Here is a 25,510-nt window from a genome sequence, read left to right on the forward strand (position 1 = left end):
CAGGGTTAGCTGAACGTTTTGATATAAGATATGTGTAGGTGGGCTTGAAAATGGCAGAGTGATGGCAGTTTACAAATCATGTTCTGATTTTTCCTTTGCACACTCTAGCTGTGCTCTGCTGCCACTCTAGATGCACCATTCATTCCTATGGGAAAATTTCGCCACAAAAACCGCGATATTTCTTGAACGATTCGGCGAAACGTTCCACAAAGTAATAGCAATCCGATCGGGAACAATCCGCACGTTTTGATATATTACTTGTCTTTGTAGTGTAAAAACTGTGGGAGGAGTTAGCGTGGCAAATTTGGCTATAATAATAAGAACTAGACAATCTACAATTTCTGGGGAAATTGTGTAAAGTGTTCTTGCCGCAACCTTTACCAAATGATTGATGAAATGTAAGCAGTGCACATTGCAAGCCTGATAGTGAGAAATGCATTTCAGCTTGTATTTTGAAGCTCACAGTCCAGCCTGGTGAGTCATCTGCCTCTTGAGTGACCTTTGGTTGCTGCACCTGGAGAGGGCGGAGTAGGCTCACTGTGCTGAGACAGCTGGGTTGCTATGACAACTCACTCTGAGAGGAATGTCAGCATGTGTGTTCTAAACAGGCTTTTTAAACTTGCCAAGTTCAATTGCGTGCTAAAATTAGTATTAATTAAATATTAAAGAAAAGAAACATAGTGTCTTATCCGGGATATCAATTATTTATTTTTTTTTTTATTTTAATTTTTTTTTATTTTAATTTTATTTTAATTTTAATTTTTATTATTTTATTTTATTTTTAATTTTATTTTTATTTTATTTTAATTTTATATTTATTTTTATTTTAATTTTATATTTATTTTTATTTTAATTTTATATTTATTTTTATTTTAATTTTATGTTAATTTTAAATTTATTTTTATTTTTATTTTAATTTTATTTTATTTTTAATTTTATTTTTATTTTTAATTTTATTTTTATTTTTATTTTTATTTTAATTTTATGTTAATTTAATTTTATTTTAATTTTTATTTTAATTTTATTTTTATTTTAATTTTATGTTAATTTTATTTTGATTTTAATTTTTTTTTAATTTTTATTTTATTTTTATTTTAATTTTTATTTTTATTTTATTTTTAATTTTATTTTAATTTTATTTTTTTTTTATTTTAATTAAATTTTTATTTTATTTTTTTTTTTCATCCAGACTGAATAATAATACCATCTCATTTATACAGAAGGAACTGTCATTCCCACTGCAAATATTTTTTATTTATTTTAATTTTTATTTAATTTTAATTTTATTTTAATTTTATTTTTATTTTAATTTTATGTTAATTTTAATTTTATTTTTATTTTAATTTTAATTTTATTTTATTTTTAATTTTATTTTTATTTTTAATTTTATTTTAATTTTAATTTTTAATTTTATTTTTATTTTAATTTTATTTTATTTTTATTTTTATCCAGACTGAATAATAACACCATCTCATTTATACAGAAGGAACTGTCATTCCCACTGCAAATATTTTTTATTTTTTATTTATATTTTTCATTCATAGTTTTTGTTTTTTCACATTGATAAATTAATTTATTTTATATATTTACACAAATCATATATTTAAGTATAATTAATTGATGTAATTATTTGATTATCGGTGGTACACTTATGAATTCATTATATCACATAAGGTAGAATATATTGGAGCGCGGTACACTACTGGCATTCGTGAACATTTTTAGTGACAGCAGGGTTAGCTGAACGTTTTGATATAAGATATGTGTAGGTGGGCTTGAAAATGGCAGAGTGATGGCAGTTTACAAATCATGTTCTGATTTTTCTGATTTTTCCTTTGCACACTCTAGCTGTGCTGTGCTGCTCAATGCATTCCTATGGGAAAATTTCGCCGCAAAAACCGCGATATTTCTTGAACGATTCGGCGAAACGTTCTACAAAGTAATAGCAATCCGATCGGGATCAATGCGCACGTTTTGATATATTACTTGTCTTTGTAGTGTAAAAACTGTGGGAGGAGTTAGCGTGGCAAATATGGCTATAATAAGAATAAGAATTAGATTTCAAATATGGCAGAGAAGAGCGGTTAAAAACAAACTGCTTCAAATTGCTCACTTCACTGGTGTCTTCACAATTTCTGTGGAAATTGTGTGGTGTTCTGGCCTCCACACAACTGGAGTGGGCAGGTTAGCTTTTGTCTCTCTGCTTCCTGCTCACACAGCTGGGTTCCTATGGCAACTCCCTCCACACCAAGGGCAGAGTCATGGTTATAAACAAACTGCTCCAAGTTGCTGACATCACTGGCGATTGCCATCTTCAAACGGTTGTAGTTTTAAAAGTATAAATGCTACCGTGAAAAGGCTTATATTGTGACAATCACAAGAAACAGACCTAAATTTTGATATATAGTATGTCTCTGCAATATTAAAAATGAAGGCACAGTCGCAGTTTAAAAACGTCCCTTAAAATTTCTTGTGTCTAAAGTGGAGTTTCAATGAAAGTCAATGGGAGGAGTGAGGTGCAAACACATGGTCATATTCTGAAAACTATCAGGAGTATGTCCTAGCCGTGGACATTTTTAGTGACAGCAGGGTTAGCTGAACGTTTTGATATAAGATATGTGTAGGTGGGCTTGAAAATGACATAGTGATGGCAGTTTACAAATCATGTTCTGATTTTTCCTTTCACACTGCAGCTTTCTCACTCTAATGTGACTCAGCTGCCCTCTGAGTGACCTTTGCTTGCACCTGTTACCTCAGTCAGTCACAGGTGTGTGAGGAGCTGTGCTCTAAACAGGCTGTTTAAACTTGCCAAATTCACTGGCGATTGCCATCTTCAAACGCTTGTAGTTTTAAAAGTATAAATGCTACCGTGAAAAGGTTTATATTGTGACAATCACAAGAAAAAGACCTACAGTTTGATGTATAGTATGTCTCTGAAAGATAACAAATGAAGGCACAGTCGCAGTTTAAAAATGTCCCTTAAAATGTCTGGTGTCTAGAGTGGAGTTTCAATGAAAGTCAATGGGAGGGGTGATGTGCAAACAAATGGTCATATTCTGAAAACTATCAGGAGTATGTCCTAGCCGTGAACATTTTTAGTGACAGCAGGGTTAGCTGAACGTTTTGATATAAGATATGTGTAGGTGGGCTTGAAAATGGCAGAGTGATGGCAGTTTACAAATCATGTTCTGATTTTTCCTTTGCACACTCTAGCTGTGCACTGCTGCCACTCTACATGCACCATTCATTCCTATGGGAAAATTTCGCCACAAAAACCGCGATATTTCTTGAACGATTCGGCGAAACGTTCCACAAAGTAATAGCAATCCGATCGGGAACAATCCGCACGTTTTGATATATTACTTGTCTTTGTAGTGTAAAAACTGTGGGAGGAGTTAGCGTGGCAAATTTGGCTATAATAATAAGAATAAGAATAACTAGACAATCTACAATTTCTGGGGAAATTGTGTAAAGTGTTCTTGCCGCAACCTTTACCAAATGATTGATGAAATGTAAGCAGTGCACATTGCAAGCCTGATAGTGAGAAATGCATTTCAGCTTGTATTTTGAAGCTCACAGTCCAGCCTGGTGAGTCATCTGCCTCTTGAGGGACCTTTGGTTGCTGCACCTGGAGAGGGCGGAGTAGGCTCACTGTGCTGAGACAGCTGGGTTGCTATGACAACTCACTCTGAGAGGAATGTCAGCATGGCTGTTCTAAACAGGCTTTTTAAACTTGCCAAGTTCAATTGCGTGCTAAAATTAGTATTAATTAAATATTAAAGAAAAGAAACATAGTGTCTTCTCCGGGATATCAATTATTTATTTTTATTTTTATTTTAATTTTTTTTATTTTAATTTTATTTTAATTTTAATTTAATTTTATTTTATTTTTAATTTTATTTTTATTTTAATTTTATTTTTATTTTATGTTAATTTTATTTTTATTTTTATTTTATGTTAATTTTAATTTTATTTTTATTTTATTTTAATTTTATTTTTATTTTTATTTTTATTTTAATTTTATTTTAATTTTATTTTGATTTTTATTTTATGTTAATTTTATTTTTATTTTATGTTAATTTTATTTTTATTTATGTTAATTTTAATTTTATTTTTATTTTATTTTAATTTTATTTTTATTTTAATTATATTTTAATTTTAATTTTATTTTAATTTTAATTTTTTTTTTATTTTAAATTTTATTTTTATTTTCATTTTAATTTTATTTTAATTTTAATTTTATTTTAATTTTATGTTAATTTTATTTTTAATTTTATTTTTATTTTAATTTTATTTTTATTTTTATTTTTATTTTATGTTATTTTAATTTTATGTTAATTTTTATTTTTATTTTATTTTTAATTTTAATTTAATTTTAATTTATTTTTTTTTATTTTAATTTAATTTTTATTTTATTTTTATCCAGACTGAATAATAATACCATCTCATTTATACAGAAAGAACTGTCATTCCCACTGCAAATATTTTTTAGTTATTTTAATTTTAATTTAATTTTTTTTTATTTTTAATTTTATTTTTATTTTAATTTTAATTTTTAATTTTATTTTAATTTTAATTTTATTTTATTTTATTTTTATTTTTATCCAGACTGAATAATAACACCATCTCATTTATACAGAAGGAACTGTCATTCCCACTGCAAATATTTTTTATTTTTTATTTATATTTTTCATTCATAGTTTTTGTTTTTTCACATTGATAAATTAATTTATTTTATATATTTACACAAATCATATATTTAAGTATAATTAATTGATGTAATTATTTGATTATCGGTGGTACACTTATGAATTCATTATATCACATAAGGTAGAATATATTGGAGCGCGGTACACTACTGGTATTCGTGAACATTTTTAGTGACAGCAGGGTTAGCTGAACGTTTTGATATAAGATATGTGTAGGTGGGCTTGAAAATGAAAGAGTTATGGCAGTTTACAAATCATGTTCTGATTTTTCTGATTTTTCCTTTGCACACTCTAGCTGTGCTGTGCTGCTCAATGCATTCCTATGGGAAAATTTTACCGCAAAAACCGCAATATTTCTTGAACGATTCGGCGAAACGTTCTACAAAGTAATAGCAATCCGATCGGGATCAATGTGCACGTTTTGATATATTACTTGTCTTTGTAGTGTAAAAACTGTGGGAGGAGTTAGCGTGGCAAATATGGCTATAATAAGAATAAGAATTAGATTTCAAATATGGCAGAGAAGAGCGGTTAAAAACAAACTGCTTCAAATTGCTCACTTCACTGGCGTCTTCACAATTTCTGTGGAAATTGTGTGGTGTTCTGGCCTCCACACAACTGGAGTGGGCAGGTTAGCTTTTGTCTCTCTGCTTCCTGCTCACACAGCTGGGTTCCTATGGCAACTCCCTCCACACCAAGGGCAGAGTCATGGTTATAAACAAACTGCTCCAAGTTGCTGACATCACTGGCGATTGCCATCTTCAAACGGTTGTAGTTTTAAAAGTATAAATGCTACCGTAAAAAGGCTTATATTGTGACAATCACAAGAAACAAACCTAAATTTTGATATATAGTATGTCTCTGCAATATTAAAAATGAAGGCACAGTCACAGTTTAAAAACGTCCCTTAAAATTTCTTGTGTCTAAAGTGGAGTTTCAATGAAAGTCAATGGGAGGAGTGAGGTGCAAACAAATGGTCATATTCTGAAAACTATCAGGAGTATGTCCTAGCCGTGAACATTTTTAGTGACAGCAGGGTTAGCTGAACGTTTTGATATAAGATATGTGTAGGTGGGCTTGAAAATGACATAGTTATGGCAGTTTACAAATCATGTTCTGATTTTTCCTTCCACACTGCAGTTTTCTCACTCTAATGTGACTCAGCTGCCCCCTGAGTGACCTTTGCTTGCACCTGTTACCTCAGTCAGTCACAGGTGTGTGAGGAGCTGTGCTCTAAACAGGCTGTTTAAACTTGCCAAATTCACTGGCGATTGCCATCTTCAAACGCTTGTAGTTTTAAAAGTATAAATGCTACCGTGAAAAGGTTTATATTGTGACAATCACAAGAAAAAGACCTACAGTTTGATGTATAGTATGTCTCTGAAAGATAACAAATGAAGGCACAGTCGCAATTTAAAAACGTCCCTTAAAATGTCTGGTGTCTAGAGTGGAGTTTCAATGAAAGTCAATGGGAGGGGTGATGTGCAAACAAATGGTCATATTCTGAAAACTATCAGGACTATGGCTTAGCCGTGAACATTTTTAGTGACAGCAGGGTTAGCTGAACGTTTTGATATAAGATATGTGTAGGTGGGCTTGAAAATGGCAGAGTGATGGCAGTTTACAAATCATGTTCTGATTTTTCCTTTGCACACTCTAGCTGTGCTCTGCTGCCACTCTAGATGCACCATTCATTCCTATGGGAAAATTTCGCCACAAAAACCGCGATATTTCTTGAACAATTCGGCGAAACGTTCCACAAAGTAATAGCAATCCGATCGGGAACAATCCGCACGTTTTGATATATTACTTGTCTTTGTAGTGTAAAAACTGTGGGAGGAGTTAGCGTGGCAAATTTGGCTATAATAATAAGAATAAGAATAAGAATAAGAATATACTTGTGAGATAACAATAAGTGTTCCTTGCTATGCAAGAACACTTAAAAATAAGAACTAGACAATCTACAATTTCTGGGGAAATTGTGTAAAGTGTTCTTGCCGCAACCTTTACCAAATGATTGATGAAATGTAAGCAGTGCACATTGCAAGCCTGATAGTGAGAAATGCATTTCAGCTTGTATTTTGAACCTCACAGTCCAGCCTCATGAGTCATCTGCCTCTTGAGTGACCTTTGGTTGCTGCACCTGGAGAGGGCGGAGTAGGCTCACTGTGCTGAGACAGCTGGGTTGCTATGACAACTCACTCTGAGAGGAATGTCAGCATGTCTGTTCTAAACAGGCTTTTTAAACTTGCCAAGTTCAATTGCGTGCTAAAATTAGTATTAATTAAATATTAAAGAAAAGAAACATAGTGTCTTATCCGGGATATCAATTATTTATTTTTATTTTAATTTTTTTTTATTTTAATTTTAATTTTAATTTTATTTTATTTTTAATTTTATTTTTATTTTAATTTTATTTTTATTTTATGTTAATTTAATTTTATTTTTATTTTAATTTTTTTTTATTTTAATTTTAATTTTTATTTTATTTTATTTTTAATTTTATTTTTATTTTAATTTTATTTTTATTTTTATTTTATGTTATTTTAATTTTATTTTTATTTTAATTTTTTTTTATTTTAATTTTAATTTTTATTTTATTTTATTTTTATTTTATTTTTACTTTTATTTTAATTTAATTTTAATTTTATATGTTAATATAATTTTTTTTTTTATTTTAATTTTATTTTTATTTTAATTTTATGTTAATTTTAATTTTATGTTAATTTTAATTTTATTTTTATTTTATTTTAATTTAATTTTATTTTTAATTTTATTTTTATTTAATTTTTTATTTTAATTTTAATTTTTTTATTTTAATTTTTATTTTTATTTTTAATTTTATTTTAATTTTATTTTTATTTTTTTTTTATTTTAATTTAATTTTTATTTTATTTTTATTTTTATCCAGACTGAATAATAATACCATCTCATTTATACAGAAGGAACTGTCATTCCCACTGCAAATATTTTTTATTTATTTTAATTTTAATTTAATTTTTATTTTATTTTTCATTTTATTTTTATTTTAATTTTAATTTTTAATTTTATTTTTATTTTAATTTTATTTTATTTTATTTTTTTATTTTAATTTTATTTTATTTTTATCCAGACTGAATAATAACACCATCTCATTTATACAGAAGGAACTGTCATTCCCACTGCAAATATTTTTTATTTTTTATTTATATTTTGCATTCATAGTTTTTGTTTTTTCACATTGATAAATTAATTTATTTTATATATTTACACAAATCATATATTTAAGTATAATTAATTGATGTAATTATTTGATTATCGGTGGTACACTTATGAATTCATTATATCACATAAGGTAGAATATATTGGAGCGCGGTACACTACTGGCATTCGTGAACATTTTTAGTGACAGCAGGGTTAGCTGAACGTTTTGATATAAGATATGTGTAGGTGGGCTTGAAAATGACATAGTTATGGCAGTTTACAAATCATGTTCTGATTTTTCCTTTCACACTGCAGCTTTCTCACTCTAATGTGACTCAGCTGCCCCCTGAGTGACCTTTGCTTGCACCTGTTACCTCAGTCAGTCACAGGTGTGTGAGAAGGTCTGCTCTAAACAGGCTGTTTAAACTTGCCAAGTTCACTGGCGATTGCCATTTTCAAACGCTTGTAGTTTTAAAAGTATAAATGCTACCGTGAAAAGGTTTATATTGCGACAATCACAAGAAAAAGGCCTAAATTTTGATGTATAGTATGTCTCTGCAATATTAAAAATGAAGGCACAGTCGCAGTTTAAAAACGTCCCTTAAAATGTCTGGTGTCTAGAGTGGAGTTTCAATGAAAGTCAATGGGAGGGGTGATGTGCAAACAAATGGTCATATTCTGAAAACTATCAGGAGTATGGCTTAGCCGTGAACATTTTTAGTGACAGCAGGGTTAGCTGAACGTTTTGATATAAGATATGTGTAGGTGAGCTTGAAAATGAAAGAGTGATGGCAGTTTACAAATCATGTTCTGATTTTTCTGATTTTTCCTTTGCACACTCTAGCTGTGCTGTGCTGCTCAATGCATTCCTATGGGAAAATTTCGCCGCATAAACCGCGATATTTCTTGAACGATTCGGCGAAACGTTCTACAAAGTAATAGCAATCCGATCGGGATCAATGCGCACGTTTTGATATATTACTTGTCTTTGTAGTGTAAAAACTGTGGGAGGAGTTAGCGTGGCAAATATGGCTATAATAAGAATAAGAATAAGAACTAGACAATCTACAATTTCTGGGGAAATTGTGTAAAGTGTTCTTGCCGCAACCTTTACCAAATGATTGATGAAATGTAAGCAGTGCACATTGCAAGCCTGATAGTGAGAAATGCATTTCAGCTTGTATTTTGAAGCTCACAGTCCAGCCTGGTGAGTCATCTGCCTCTTGAGTGACCTTTGGTTGCTGCACCTGGAGAGCGCGGAGTAGGCTCACTGTGCTGAGACAGCTGGGTTGCTATGACAACTCACTCTGAGAGGAATGTCAGCATGTGTGTTCTAAACAGGCTTTTTAAACTTGCCAAGTTCAATTGTGTGCTAAAATTAGTATTAATTAAATATTAAAGAAAAGAAACATAGTGTCTTATCCGGGATATCAATTATTTATTTTTATTTTTATTTTAATTTTTTTTTTATTTTAATTTTATTTTAATTTTAATTTTTATTATTTTATTTTATTTTATTTTAAATTTAATTTTATGTTTATTTTAATTTTAATTTTAATTTTATTTTAATTTTAATTTTAATTTTAATTTTATTTTTATTTTAATTTTATGTTAATTTTAATTTTATTTTTATTTTAATTTTAATTTTATTTTATTTTTAATTTTATTTTAATTTTTATTTTTAATTTTATTTTTATTTTTATTTTAATTTTATTTTATTTTTATTTTAATTTTATGTTAATTTTAATTTTATGTTAATTTTTATTTTAATTTTATTTTTATTTTAATTTTTATTTTTATTTTATTTTTAATTTTATTTTAATTTTAATTTTATTTTTTTTTATTTTAATTAAATTTTTATTTTATTTTTATTTTTATCCAGACTGAATAATAATACCATCTCATTTATACAGAAGGAACTGTCATTCCCACTGCAAATATTTTTTATTTATTTTAATTTTTTTTTAATTTTAATTTTATTTTTATTTTAATTTTTATTTTTATTTTATTTTTAATTTTATTTTAATTTAAATTTTATTTTTTTTTTATTTTAATTAAATTTTTATTTTATTTTTATTTTTATCCAGACTGAATAATAATACCATCTCATTTATACAGAAGGAACTGTCATTCCCACTGCAAATATTTTTTATTTATTTTAATTTTTATTTAATATTTATTTTATTTTTAATTTTTATTTTGTTTTAATTTTAATTTTTAATTTTATTTTTATTTTAATTTTATTTTATTTTTATTTTTATCCAGACTGAATAATAACACCATCTCATTTATACAGAAGGAACTGTCATTCCCACTGCAAATATTTTTTATTTTTTATTTATATTTTTCATTCATAGTTTTTGTTTTTTCACATTGATAAATTAATTTATTTTATATATTTACACAAATCATATATTTAAGTATAATTAATTGATGTAATTATTTGATTATCGGTGGTACACTTATGAATTCATTATATCACATAAGGTAGAATATATTGGAGCGCGGTACACTACTGGTATTCGTGAACATTTTTAGTGACAGCAGGGTTAGCTGAACGTTTTGATATAAGATATGTGTAGGTGGGCTTGAAAATGGCAGAGTGATGGCAGTTTACAAATGATGTTCTGATTTTTCTGATTTTTCCTTTGCACACTCTAGCTGTGCTGTGCTGCTCAATGCATTCCTATGGGAAAATTTCGCCGCAAAAACCGCGATATTTCTTGAACGATTCGGCGAAACGTTCTACAAAGTAATAGCAATCCGATCGGGATCAATGCGCACGTTTTGATATATTACTTGTCTTTGTAGTGTAAAAACTGTGGGAGGAGTTAGCGTGGCAAATATGGCTATAATAGGAATAAGAATTAGATTTCAAATATGGCAGAGAAGAGCGGTTAAAAACAAACTGCTTCAAATTGCTCACTTCACTGGCGTTTTCACAATTTCTGTGGAAATTGTGTGGTGTTCTGGCCTCCACACAACTGGAGTGGGCAGGTTAGCTTTTGTCTCTCTGCTTCCTGCTCACACAGCTGGGTTCCTATGGCAACTCCCTCCACACCAAGGGCAGAGTCATGGTTATAAACAAACTGCTCCAAGTTGCTGACATCACTGGCGATTGCCATCTTCAAACGCTTGTAGATTTAAAAGTATAAATGCTACCATGAAAAGGCTTATATTGTGACAATCACAAGAAACAGACCTAAATTTTGATGTATAGTATGTCTCTGCAATATTAAAAATGAAGGCACAGTCGCAGTTTAAAAACGTCCCTTAAAATTTCTTGTGTCTAAAGTGGAGTTTCAATGAAAGTCAATGGGAGGAGTGAGGTGCAAACAAATGGTCATATTCTGAAAACTATCAGGAGTATGTCCTAGCCGTGAACATTTTTAGTGACAGCAGGGTTAGCTGAACGTTTTGATATAAGATATGTGTAGGTGGACTTGAAAATGACATAGTTATGGCAGTTTACAAATCATGTTCTGATTTTTCCTTTCACACTGTAGATTTCTCACTCTAATGTGACTCAGCTGCCCCCTGAGTGACCTTTGCTTGCACCTGTTACCTCAGTCAGTCACAGGTGTGTGAGAAGCTCTGCTGAAAACAGGCTGTTTAAACTTGCCAAGTTCACTGGCGATTGCCATTTTCAAACACTTGTAGTTTTAAAAGTATACATGCTACCGTGAAAAGGTTTATATTGTGACAATCACAAGAAAAAGACCTAAATTTTGATATATAGTATGTCTCTGCAATATTAAAAATGAAGGCACAGTCGCAGTTTAAAAACGTCCCTTAAAATTTCTTGTGTCTAAAGTGGAGTTTCAATGAAAGTCAATGGGAGGGGTGAGGTCCAAACAAATGGTCATATTGTGAAAACTATCAGGAGTATGTCCTAGCCGTGAACATTTTTAGTGACAGCAGGGTTAGCTGAACGTTTTGATATAAGATATGTGTAGGTGGGCTTGAAAATGACATAGTGATGGCAGTTTACAAATCATGTTCTGATTTTTCCTTTGCACACTCTAGCTGTGCTCTGCTGCCACTCTAGATGCACCATTCATTCCTATGGGAAAATTTTGCCGCAAAAACCGCGATATTTCTTGAACGATTCGGCGAAACGTTCCACAAAGTAATAGCAATCCGATCGGGAACAATCCGCACGTTTTGATATATTACTTGTCTTTGTAGTGTAAAAACTGTGGGAGGAGTTAGCGTGGCAAATTTGGCTATAATAATAAGAATAAGAATAAAAATAAGAATAAGAATATATTTGTGAGATAACAATAAGTGTTCCTTGCTATGCAAGAACACTTAATAAGAATATATTTGTGAGATAACAATAAGTGTTCCTTGCTATGCAAGAACACTTAATAAGAATAAGAATATATTTGTGAGATAACAATAAGTGTTCCTTGCTATGCAAGAACACTTAACTAGACAATCTACAATTTCTGGGGAAATTGTGTAAAGTGTTCTTGCCGCAACCTTTACCAAATGATTGATGAAATGTAAGCAGTGCACATTGCAAGCCTGATAGTGAGAAATGCATTTCAGCTTGTATTTTGAACCTCACAGTCCAGCCTCATGAGTCATCTGCCTCTTGAGTGACCTTTGGTTGCTGCACCTGGAGAGGGCGGAGTAGGCTCACTGTGCTGAGACAGCTGGGTTGCTATGACAACTCACTCTGAGAGGAATGTCAGCATGCCTGTTCTAAACAGGCTTTTTAAACTTGCCAAGTTCAATTGCGTGCTAAAATTAGTATTAATTAAATATTAAAGAAAAGAAACATAGTGTCTTATCCGGGATATCAATTATTTATTTTTATTTTAATTTTTTTTTTATTTTAATTTTTATTTTTATTTTATTTTATTTTTAATTTTATTTTTATTTTATTTTAATTTTTATTTTATTTTAATTTTATTTTATTTTTAATTTTATTTTTATTTTATGTTATTTTAATTTTATTTTAATTTTAATTTTTTTTTATTTTAATTTTAATTTTTATTTTTTTTTATTTTAATTTTAATTTTTATTTTATTTTATTTTTAATTTTATTTTAATTTTAATTTTATTTTTATTTTTATTTTATGTTATTTTAATTTTATTTTTATTTTAATTTTTTTTTATTTTAATTTTAATTTTAATTTTATTTTATTTTTATTTTATTTTTACTTTTATTTTAATTTAATTTTAATTTTATGTTAATATAATTTTTTTTTTTATTTTAATTTTATTTTTATTTTAATTTTTTGTTAATTTTAATTTTATGTTAATTTTAATTTTATTTTTATTTTATTTTAATTTAATTTTATTTTTAATTTTATTTTTATTTAATTTTTTATTTTAATTTTAATTTTTTTATTTTAATTTTTATTTTTATTTTTAATTTTATTTTACTTTTAGTTTTATTTTTTTTTTATTTTAATTTAATTTTTATTTTATTTTTATTTTTATCCAGACTGAATAATAATACCATCTCATTTATACAGAAGGAACTGTCATTCCCACTGCAAATATTTTTTATTTATTTTAATTTTAATTTAATTTTTATTTTATTTTTCATTTTATTTTTATTTTAATTTTAATTTTTAATTTTATTTTTATTTTAATTTTATTTTATTTTATTTTTTTATTTTAATTTTATTTTATTTTTATCCAGACTGAATAATAACACCATCTCATTTATACAGAAGGAACTGTCATTCCCACTGCAAATATTTTTTATTTTTTATTTATATTTTGCATTCATAGTTTTTGTTTTTTCACATTGATAAATTAATTTATTTTATATATTTACACAAATCATATATTTAAGTATAATTAATTGATGTAATTATTTGATTATCGGTGGTACACTTATGAATTCATTATATCACATAAGGTAGAATATATTGGAGCGCGGTACACTACTGGCATTCGTGAACATTTTTAGTGACAGCAGGGTTAGCTGAACGTTTTGATATAAGATATGTGTAGGTGGGCTTGATAATGACATAGTTATGGCAGTTTACAAATCATGTTCTGATTTTTCCTTTCACACTGTAGCTTTCTCACTCTAATGTGACTCAGCTGCCCCCTGAGTGACCTTTGCTTGCACCTGTTACCTCAGTCAGTCACAGGTGTGTGAGAAGGTCTGCTCTAAACAGGCTGTTTAAACTTGCCAAGTTCACTGGCGATTGCCATCTTCAAACGCTTGTAGTTTTAAAAGTATAAATGCTACCGTGAAAAGGCTTATATTGCGACAATCACAAGAAAAAGGCCTAAATTTTGATGTATAGTATGTCTCTGAAAGATAAAAAATGAAGGCACAGTCGCAGTTTAAAAACGTCCCTTAAAATGTCTGGTGTCTAGAGTGGAGTTTCAATGAAAGTCAATGGGAGGGGTGATGTGCAAACAAATGGTCATATTCTGAAAACTATCAGGAGTATGGCTTAGCCGTGAACATTTTTAGTGACAGCAGGGTTAGCTGAACGTTTTGATATAAGATATGTGTAGGTGAGCTTGAAAATGAAAGAGTGATGGCAGTTTACAAATCATGTTCTGATTTTTCTGATTTTTCCTTTGCACACTCTAGCTGTGCTGTGCTGCTCAATGCATTCCTATGGGAAAATTTCGCCGCAAAAACCGCGATATTTCTTGAACGATTCGGCGAAACGTTCTACAAAGTAATAGCAATCCGATCGGGATCAATGCGCACGTTTTGATATATTACTTGTCTTTGTAGTGTAAAAACTGTGGGAGGAGTTAGCGTGGCAAATATGGCTATAATAAGAATAAGAATAAGAATATATATGTGAGATAACAATAAGTGTTCCTTGCTATGCAAGAACACTTAATAAGAATAAGAATATACTTGTGAGATAACAATAAGTGTTCCTTGCTATGCAAGAACACTTAATAAGAATAAGAATATACTTGTGAGATAACAATAAGTGTTCCTTGCTATGCAAGAACACTTAAAAATAATAGGGAAAAAGAATATCTAACCTTAGAGGTTATGTTACTACCAGCAGAATATCAAATTAACCCAACAAACATTATTCCAATTGTAATATTAAATGAAACAAATATTATCTAGATAAAAAGAAAAAGAAAAAAATAGTGAAGCGCTTATATCTCATAAATAAATAAAGTGCATTCAAAAAAGAATTAATAAAAATTAATTAATATAAATCTGATACTCCTGTGTGACAAATCTATATAATAAACACTAATACCTCCCTCTGGTGGGAGAAAAAAATAGTGCAATCGAATGTAATTAAGCTTTAGTGATTCAACACACACTATAAAAAAAAACTTATTATACCGTGCATATAACAAATTTCAATACATAACCAAATGTGAATAAATTAGTGAATATGAAATTAATTATCCACATAAAATGGTGCCTAATTCATACACATTTCATATACATCATAAGTGAAAAAGAAAAAATGTCCATGCATGTGACTCTGTGCTTTTGGAAAAACACACGTGATCTCCACTTCTAGGTGCAAATAATCTCCTCCAAATGGCAGCAATGCCTGCTCACCTCCCCTCCTTGACCCACAAAGGGCCCCAAAGCAGTTTCCACCTCAGTGGTGTATCTCCTCTGGCAGACTCCTTATTTCTCCTCCTCTCTTATTCAGAATCATAGAAAGACATAAAACTTTCCATAGTGTAGTATATTTATTAAGAAAGGGTAAAATACCACAAATAATTACACTCACATGGTCTTCTTGGTTAACAAGCGTTTTTACCACAACCTATGGGTAAATCTGCATGCACTGGGGAATCCAATATGGCCGCGGCATCCAGACATGCGTCACCAGGAATGACGAACCAAATATTATCTAGATATTATTATACTATTAGTTACCCTGAGGAGTTGACGAAATGGATCGCTTGGGATGAATGGATGGGGCCTTAAAGCTGAATTCCAACTTTTTTTCACTAGAAATGAATGGAATTATCAATACCAGCATAGATCATTTGTTTGTATGACACATGAACAATGCCTTTTTTTTTTACTCATTTACACTTGTTTTGCTGAATGAAGAGCAATCTGCATTTGGATCGCTCTTTGGTGAGCAGTTGAAAGGCAGTGTGGAGGTTTTGTATCACCTCCTCATCACTTATTTTAACCGCCTAATTGGCAGACATTTTGTGCAGTTGCAGTGTGGTTGCAGAGCGGCTCCACTCGCTAGAATGGGTTGTGTTACTGGATAATAGTGCCCACTGAGCACAACAGGAGGTATAGTTCCTGCCGCAGACACAAAGCAAAGTGTTGCAGTTGCTGCATGTGTACACCCCAGCCATTTCTCTTCAGCAAAAGAGGGAGTGGTTTGGGGGCAGTAAAAACACAGCTCATTCACAAGGCTTTACCTTATAAACGTGATGGGAGCTCTTAAGGCATCAGCATACCAAGACATTTTGGACAATTTCATGCTCCCAACTTTGTGGGAAGAGTTTGGGGATGGCCCCTTCCTGTTCCAACATGACTGCGCACCAGTGCGCAAAGCAAGGTCCATAAAGACATGGGGGAGCGAGTTTGGGGTGGAGGAACTTGACTGGTCTGCACAGAATCCTGACCTCAACCCCATAGAACACCTTTGGGATGAATTAGGGCGGAGACTGTGAGCCAGGCCTTCTCACCCGACATCAGTGCCTGACCTCACAAATGTGCTTCTGGAAGAATGGTCAAACCTTCCCATAGACACCCTCCTAAACCTTGTGGACGGCCTTCCCAGAAGAGTTGAAGCTGTTATAGCTGCAAAGGGCGGGGCCAACTCAATATTGAACCCTACGGACTAAGACTGGGGGGCCATTAAAGTTCATGTGTGTGTAAAGGCAGGGGGCCAAATTCTTTTTGGCAATACAGTATAAGTTCCTGGTATCTATATCTGTGTAGCCATTTAAAGTTAAAGATTATTTGTTGAATATAATTTCAGTGTCTGTTTTCCACTATCACTCTGACTGCTATCTGTTATTGTTAGTGATTGTAGAATACATCTTAATTTATATTGCTACTTTCGTAGTTCATACTTTTATGCCATTTATATCTGCATAGAGCAACAAACTTCAGGAATAATTCACTGATCAGTGTAATTATTTAAAATATTTTATTTTCATATTGGAGGCACTGCCATACATCAGTTAAATGATTGTTATCACTGACTTAATTAATTGTTCTAACATCCTGAAACAGCAAAAGGCTGTATAGGAGTCCAGGTGGAATTGTGTACATATGCCCAGGTATATATAGTTATTAATAGAGATACCTCCAGATGAATGTTGTAGCAAATTCCAGTTGCAGGGCCCCCTGAGGATAAAGTGGCATCTGTCTTTGTGTTGGAGATTTATTTATTTCAGGTACTTATATAGCGCTGTCAGTTTACGCAGCGCTTTACACATATATATATATTGTACATTCACATCAGTCCCTAACCCTCAAGGGGTGTACAATCTAAGGTCCCTAACTCAAATTCATACATATACATACTAGGGACAATTTAGACAGGATCCAATTAACCTACCAGCATGTCTTTGGAGTGTGGGAGGAAACCGGAGTATCTGGAGGAAACCCACGCAGGCACAGGGAGAGCATGCAAACTCCAGGCAGGTGGTGCCGGGGTAGGATTTGAACCAACGACCCTAGTACTGCCAGGCAGAAGTGCTAACCATTTAGCCACTGTGCTGCCCACAAGATCAAGACAAGATCAGCAGTGATGGTGAGATCCTCCAACTGTTGTCCAACCAGCCTGGAATTCAGCTTCTCACTAGCAGGAACTTTGGTGTGACACTGGAACTCAGAGTCAGTCTATCTACTCTGCACTTTAGTCCCTCCCTAATAGTTTCTGATGGGACTAATTTTCATAGCAGGAATGCTATGGTTCTGCCTGCTGTCAAAATAATGCTTCACAAATAAGGTCTGTATTTTTTATTTACTCTTATGCATTGTGGTAATGTAGTGCACATAGTGCGTTGTGGTACCATCCACTGTGAACTGCAACACAACCCACTAGAAGAGTAGTGAGAAATGCTGTCAGGGAATGGGAAGATCGCCTCGGCAATCGAATCTGCACATGCGTAGAATCCTGACAAGACATACAGGCAGGCAGGCACTAGGACCCAGGCGCGCCTGTCACCGATGACGGCGCCGGGTAGGCACTAGGACCCAGGAGCGCCTGTCAGGAGTTGGGCGGCCTATTTAAACCCAGCTCTTGCAATGCTCAAGTGCCGTATGGTCTTACCTGTTACCTGTGTTCCTGTTTGATCCAGTGTTCCGGAATACCTTGTTGCCGACCCAGCCTGTTCCTGATACTGCTGTCTTCTCCTGCTCTGATCCCTGGCTTGTCTGACCATTCTCCTGCTTAACCCTGCACGTTCTGATCTCCTGTTAACGAACCCGGCTTGTGACCTGTTTATTCCTCTGCCTGCTGATTTTGTACCACGCTGCCACCACTGTTACCGACCCAGCCTGCCTGACGCTGCTCTTGTGACCTCCTCACATCAGACTCTCACCTGCTATACACCTCCAACGGTGCTTCTACCACAGCTGGGTGAACTCAAGGGCCGCGACCTGGTCTCGGCCTGCTCCAAGTCCATCCCCACCATCAGGGGCCCTGGTGAACAAGCAGGTAGGGACTTAGATTCCGCGCCTTGGGGGAATCTGGTCTGTGGAGTGCTAGAGGCTACCGCTGTAGGATCCCTGACAGAACCATACGGCCATGACAGAGTCTGGAGGAGGACCTTCACCCTGGGAAGAGATGTGCCAACATCTGGCAGCACTCACACGAGCGGTGAAGACCCTGGAAGAGGGATACAAGCACCTGGAGGGACAGGTTCAGAGCCTGGCCGCACCAACACCCACAACATTGGGCTCAGTGGGAACACCTCCCGCCACGGGTTCAGCAGGGCCTTCCACTGGAGCAGCATTTACAATTCCTCCGCCAGAACCAAGAGTACCGACCCCTGAGCGGCTCAGTGGGGATCGAGGAAAGTTCAGGGCCTTCCAAAACTCCTGCCAGCTATACTTTGACCTGCAACCCCGGACCTTCTCTTCAGAATCGGTGAAGGTGGGATTTGTTATATCCCTGTTGCAGGGCGAACCTCAGGGATGGGCCCATCGCCTGATGGAGGCCCACCACCCACATTTGAACACTGTGGCCACCTTCTTTAAGGCAATGGCACAGCTGTACGATGACCCGCATCGAGCTGCCTCGGCTGAGGCAGCCCTCTATTCTCTACAACAGGGACGCCGGGCTGCAGAGGATTATGCTGCGGAGTTTAGGCGCTGGAGTGGAGATACACAATGGAACGACGCAGCCTTGCGCCACCAGTTCCGGTTGGGACTGTCGGAACCACTGAAGGACGAGTTGGCAAGAATAGGGGTTCCAGACTCCTTGGAAGGTCTAATAGATCGTGCGATCCAAATCGATCGCAGACTGCGGGAAAGGAGACAGGAGAGGTCCAGCCAGGGGCAAAGAACCTCATGGATGCTGCCAAGAGTACCAGTCATGCCAAGGGTCAGTGTCGGCTTGATGCGGCCTTCCCTTTCTACTGAGGAACGACAGAGGCGTCGGGCAAACAACCTGTGTCTGTACTGCGGAGCAGCGGGTCATATGGTGCGCTCCTGTCCGGAGAAATACTGTAAGTCCTCTATTTTCTCTAATATATCTACTGTGTGCACAGGCAACCCCACTCACTTGGCTGTACCTGTGTCTTTTCAGCTCCCAGGAGGAAGCATACAGGTGACGGCTATTATTGACTCCGGGGCATGTAGCTGCTTTGTTGATCTCAGTTTTGCTACCCAGCATCAGATACCGTTACTCACCAAAGAACATGGGTTGAATATTTTCTTGGCAGATGGGTCTCAAATAAAATCGGGGACGGTAGATCGGGAGACTCCTCCCATACACACCACAGTGGCGGGACATCACCAGGAGTTCCTCCATTTGGACGCCATCGCGTCCCCCCTATTTCCAGTTATTCTGGGGCTCCCCTGGCTACGAGCTCACGACCCCCATATTGACTGGAAGACCGGGTCAGTCCAGTTTTCCTCACAATACTGTCAGGAACATTGTTTATCTAAGTTATCATTAAATACACAGGCCCTACTGGCTGTAAGCCCTGATGCCGAGTTAGCCCAAATTGTGCCTGCGGCCTACCACCAATTCTTGGATGTATTTAGTCCACGGGGGGCAGAAGTTCTTCCCCCACATCGAGCATATGATTGCCCCATTGATCTGCTCCCAGGTTCAGAAATCCCTTTTGGCCGCATTTTTCCACTATCTGAGCGAGAACTAGGGGCACTAAAAGAATACATTGATGAGAGCCTCCGTAAGGGATTTATCCGCCCTTCCACATCACCGGCCGGGGCAGGGATTTTCTTTGTTGAGAAAAAGGACGGATCCCTGAGACCTTGTGTTGACTACAGGGACCTCAACAAGATTACGGTCAAAAACCGCTACCCCCTTCCTTTGGTTCCAGAGTTGTTTCAGAGGTTAAAATCAGCATCCATTTTTTCTAAACTGGATCTCAGGGGTGCCTATAACTTGGTAAGGATACGTGAGGGGGATGAGTGGAAAACGGCGTTTCGCACTCGGTTCGGGCATTTTGAGTGTCTAGTCATGCCTTTCGGGTTATGTAATGCACCAGCCACCTTCCAGCACTTTGTCAACGACATTTTCAGGGACTTCCTTGACATTTTTGTAATCGTCTACTTGGATGATATCTTGATATTCTCCTCGTCTTTGGAAGCACATCGGGGACATGTTAGGAGTGTGCTAGAACGTCTCCGTCAGCATGGACTCTACGCTAAAGCTGAGAAATGCTGTTTTTAACAGAAAAGCATCTCATTTCTTGGTCTAATTATCTCCACCACGGGGATCGCTATGGACCCTCAAAAGATCTCGGCCATCCTGGAATGGCCTGCCCGCACGGATAAGAAGGGCGTCCAGAGGTTTATTGGGTTTGCCAATTTTTATAGAAAATTTATAAAGAACTTTTCAGGCCTGGTAGCACCCACTACTCAGCTCACCAAAGTGGGAGTACGTTTCCAATGGACCCCAGCAGCACAGGCAGCTTTTGAGGCATTGAAAAAGCTATTCACAACGGCTCCCATTCTGAACCATCCTGATGCATCATTGCCCTACATACTAGAGGTAGATGCATCGGAAGTGGCTGTAGGAGCAGTGTTATCACAGAGGGTAGGGGCCAAGGAGCTGATGCACCCAGTGGCTTTCTTTTCTAGGAAGCTCTCCCCTTCGGAAAGGAATTATGATATTGGGGATCGGGAATTACTGGCCATTAAGACCGCTCTGGAGGAATGGCGATATCTGCTAGAGGGGGCCCCACATCCCATTCTGGTCTATACCGACCACAAAAACCTCGAGTACTTGAAAACCGCTAAACGCCTCCGTCCACGCCAGGCCAGATGGGCATTGTTTTTTGCAAGGTTTAACCTCCACATAACGTATCGTCCTGGGTACAAAAACACTAAGCCAGATGCTCTTTCCCGGATGTTTGAGGACCCTGGAGAGAACCCCCAGCCAGACACCATCCTGCCAGCAGGTAGCTTCCTACTGCTTCAATCTGAGCTGTTGTCTAAATTGCAGGCTGCTTCCACCCGGGTCTCTGACCTGCCTGGAGTCTCACTACTGAATAAGGAGGGACTCTTCTGGAAGGGGGAACAAATCATGGTACCCAAGGAGGTCCAGTCCCTGGTGTTAGGTTACTGCCATGACCATCCCCTAGCGCGGCACTTTGGGATACATAAGACTATAGATCTGGCACGACGCACATTTTGGTGGCAAAACATGGCCAAGGATTGTGAAGCGTACGTGAGATCTTGCCCCATCTGCAACCGGAATAAACCTACCAGAGACAAGGCCTGGGGCCTATTGAGACCTTTACCAATACCTGACCGTCCCTGGAGTATGATCTCCTTAGATTTTATTGTAGAATTGCCACCCTCGCAAGATCACACCGTGATCTTTGTGGTAGTGGATCGCCTTTCTAAAATGGCCCATTTCCTTCCACTAGCCAAGACACCATCTGCCTCCGAAACAGCCCAAGTGTTCATTAGAGAGATTGTGAGGCTTCACGGAGTGCCAAGAGAGATTGTCTCAGACCGGGGGGTGCAATTTACGTGCAAATTCTGGAAAGCGCTATGTGAGGGGCTGGAGATTAAGTTATCTTTTTCGTCAGCATTTCACCCACAGACAAACGGGCAGACAGAACGAACCAATCAGACTCTCGAGCAATATCTGAGATGCTACACATCATTCCTGCAGAATGACTGGCTGACACTTCTACCAATGGCAGAATTTGCATATAATAATGCGAATCATTCCGCCACCAACCAATCCCCATTCTTTGCCAATTATGGGTTCCATCCTACCTTCCTGCCAGACCTGGTTCCTGAGAACTCAGTCCCGGCAGCCCAGGACACCTTAGAGTTCTTTACTACCAATAACAAGGTATTACAGGAAACAATGGCTAAGGCCCAAGAAGACAGTAAGAGGTTCTGTGACAGGAGGAGGAAGGGAGAATTGGTCATACACCCTGGGGATCGGGTTTGGTTGTCAACAGCCAACCTAAAACTGACATGCCCATCCAGAAAATTGGCACCCAAATTTGTGGGACCTTTCCCAGTAGAACGCAAGGTTAATGAAGTGGCATTTAAACTGACTCTCCCCGAGTCCCTCAAAATACATCCAGTCTTCCACGTATCATTATTAAAACCTGCAGTTCCAGACCCCTTTTTAGACCGCAGGTCTAGACCTCCAGAAGCTATAGATATCAACGGGGAGGAGGAATTCGAGGTGGAGGCAATTTTGGATTGTAGGAAGAGGGGTGGTCAGGTACAATACCTGATCAAGTGGAAAGGCTTTGGGCCGGAGGAGAATTCGTGGGAACCAGCCCAGAATGTCCATGCCCCCAGATTAGTACGAGAATTCCGTCATAGCCAGCCACAAAGGAGGAATCGGGTGGGCATCCGGAGGCTGCCCGTAAGGGAGGGGCAATGTCAGGGAATGGGAAGATCGCCTCGGCAATCGAATCTGCACATGCGTAGAATCCTGACAAGACATGCAGGCAGGCACTAGGACCCAGGAGCGCCTGTCAGGAGTTGGGCGGCCTATTTAAACCCAGCTCTTGCAATGCTCAAGTGCCGTATGGTCTTACCTGTTACCTGTGTTCCTGTTTGATCCAGTGTTCCTGAATACCTTGTTGCCGACCCAGCCTGTTCCTGATACTGCTGTCTTCTCCTGCTCTGATCCCTGGCTTGTCTGACCATTCTCCTGCTTAACCCTGCACGTTCTGATCTCCTGTTAACGAACCCGGCTTGTGACCTGTTTATTCCTCTGCCTGCTGATTTTGTACCACGCTGCCACCACTGTTACCGACCCAGCCTGCCTGACGCTGCTCTTGTGACCTCCTCACATCAGACACTCACCTGCTATACACCTCCAACGGTGCTTCTACCACAGCTGGGTGAACTCAAGGGCCGCGACCTGGTCTCGGCCTGCTCCAAGTCCATCCCCACCATCAGGGGCCCTGTTGAAACAAGCAGGTAGGGACTTAGATTCCGCGCCTTGGGGGAATCCGGTCTGTGGAGTGCTAGAGGCTACCGCTGTAGGATCCCTGACAAATGCACCTGAAATACTTATGTAGCACCCATCCCACTAGGCTGGTAGGCAAATGTTTTGGCTTCTTCTGTTGTCATAGAAGCAGTAATGGTTGATTATAGCCTGTCCATGCTTTCACATTCTGGGAGTTTGGTTATTTCTCCCCGCCTCTAGAAGAAGCTTCTACAGCTTAGGGCGGATTCAAATCCCCAGTCTAAATATTTAGCAGGATCTAGCCAATCCCTGGGCAGGTGTGCTCAGAGGATGGCTGTGTTACTGTTAAATAGTCTGGAACCCTGAAAGTTCTTGCCTTTCTTCCTGTGGAGACCGATACACATGCTCATGGGAAGGGGGACTACTTGTTCCTGCCCCCCATTCTTGGAATGGCAGCTGGATGACTCTCTTCTCTGGACTGATCATTGCCAGGATCTGTGAGTAAAGCCAGACCCCTGTGCTGCAATATCTTATGGTTCCCAGCTACAAGAATCTAGACTACTTCAGCCTAGTTCTGCTACATGTGCCCAGCAATTTGTCCTGGTCCTCAACTGGGAGTGAATGACTGTATTGCTGCTGATTAGAGAAAGGGAAGAGTCCTCTGCAGTTTGTGCATCAAGCATTTTGGAGTATCTCATACCCCATTGTCCTCCCAAGTTACTAGTTACTTAGCAATAAACTTCAAAAAGACGCCCGTAGACTGTTTATTGAGGCAGAGTGGATGAACTGTTGCTGTGTGCCTGGCTGCCATGCACTGATAACAGAGAGAACCTGTGTACATCTACAGTGGCTTCTATGGGGGTAGCACTACATTGATAATATGCTTTTTGTGATGCCCAACTAAACAAAATAAATCTAAATAAGCGCCTATGGCAAATCTAATATAAAATAAACATTTAACAAAAAAACTCAAAGTTATTATTGAATCAAACTAATAAGCAAAAAGTAAAAAAGGTTCCATAAAGTGAACAAAATATTCATTCTGTGGTTCTTTCTCATGTTTTTTACCAGTCAGTAAAATGTCCTCAGAAATCCTATATGATCGTTCTATGCAGGAGAATAGTCACTTCTCAGCTCAGCCCCCTACCCACCTCTGAGCACTGTCCCTTGGTCCCAACCCAAGCCAACCTACCAATACCGCCCAGATAGGTTAGTACCCTTCGGTAGGTACTCTTTTGCTGGCCAGCCTCCATTCAACCTGTAATGAGCGCTCGGGAATAAGACTTCAGACACATATGATCACTCAGTCTATATTCAACTGTATTCAGGTCAGGACAGCTTATATACATTAGAGAAAAGGGATGAGACATTAGTCCCCGGAACCAATAGAAAATATACACATGATATTCAAGGAACAATAAACAATAGACATATACCTTATAGGAAACAGTCCTCCATGATGGCGACAACAAGAAACAGTTAAACGATCTCAAGAAATAGCTTCTCAGAAAGTTATGTGCATGTGGTTTAGATAACCGAAGGAGGAAACTTCCTGCATGCTCAACAGTGAAAATATCTATACCGCAAAAACAAACCACATGTTCAGTATATTAGTTAACCACTTGCCTACCGGGCACTTATACCCCCTTCCTTGCCAGGCCAATTTTCAGCTTTCAGCGCTGTCTCACTTTGATTGACAATTGTGCGATTATGCAAGATTGTACCCATATGAAATTTTTATCATTTTTTTCTCATAAATAGAGCTTTCTTTTGGTTTTATTTACTCGCCACTGGGTGTTTTACTTTTTGCGCTATAAACAAAAAAAGTGCAAAAAATTTGAAAAATAAAAAAGTTTCTTTGTTTCTATTATAAAATTTTGCAAACAGGTAATTTTTCTCCTTTACTGATGTGCGTTGATGAGGCAGCACTGATGGGCACTGATAGGCAGCACTGAAGGGCATTGATAGGCGGCACTGATAGGCAGCACTAATGAGGTGGCACGGAGAGGTGGCACTGATAGGCGGCACTGATGACGGGTACAGATAGACAGCACTGATAGGTGGCACTGACTG

At 36.3% G+C, this 25,510-nt stretch overlaps 1 protein-coding gene across 1 annotated transcript in view; it reads right to left on the reverse strand.

The window, feature by feature from the left end:
• The window catches only part of LOC149445087 (major histocompatibility complex class I-related protein 1-like), a 107,420-nt gene extending 82,436 nt beyond the window's left edge, over nt 1-24,984 (reverse strand). The window contains exon 1 of the mRNA XM_089654226.1: nt 24,874-24,984. The gene's annotated coding sequence lies outside the window, so the exon portion shown is untranslated. The remainder of the gene's footprint in view (nt 1-24,873) is intronic.
• Nucleotides 24,985-25,510: the final 526 nt, after the last annotated feature.

This window comes from Staurois parvus, unplaced genomic scaffold (assembly GCF_062004578.1).
Source record: "Staurois parvus isolate SC_StPar_1 unplaced genomic scaffold, SC_StPar_1.0 ptg000746l, whole genome shotgun sequence".
In the NCBI taxonomy this organism is placed as follows: domain Eukaryota; kingdom Metazoa; phylum Chordata; class Amphibia; order Anura; family Ranidae; genus Staurois; species Staurois parvus.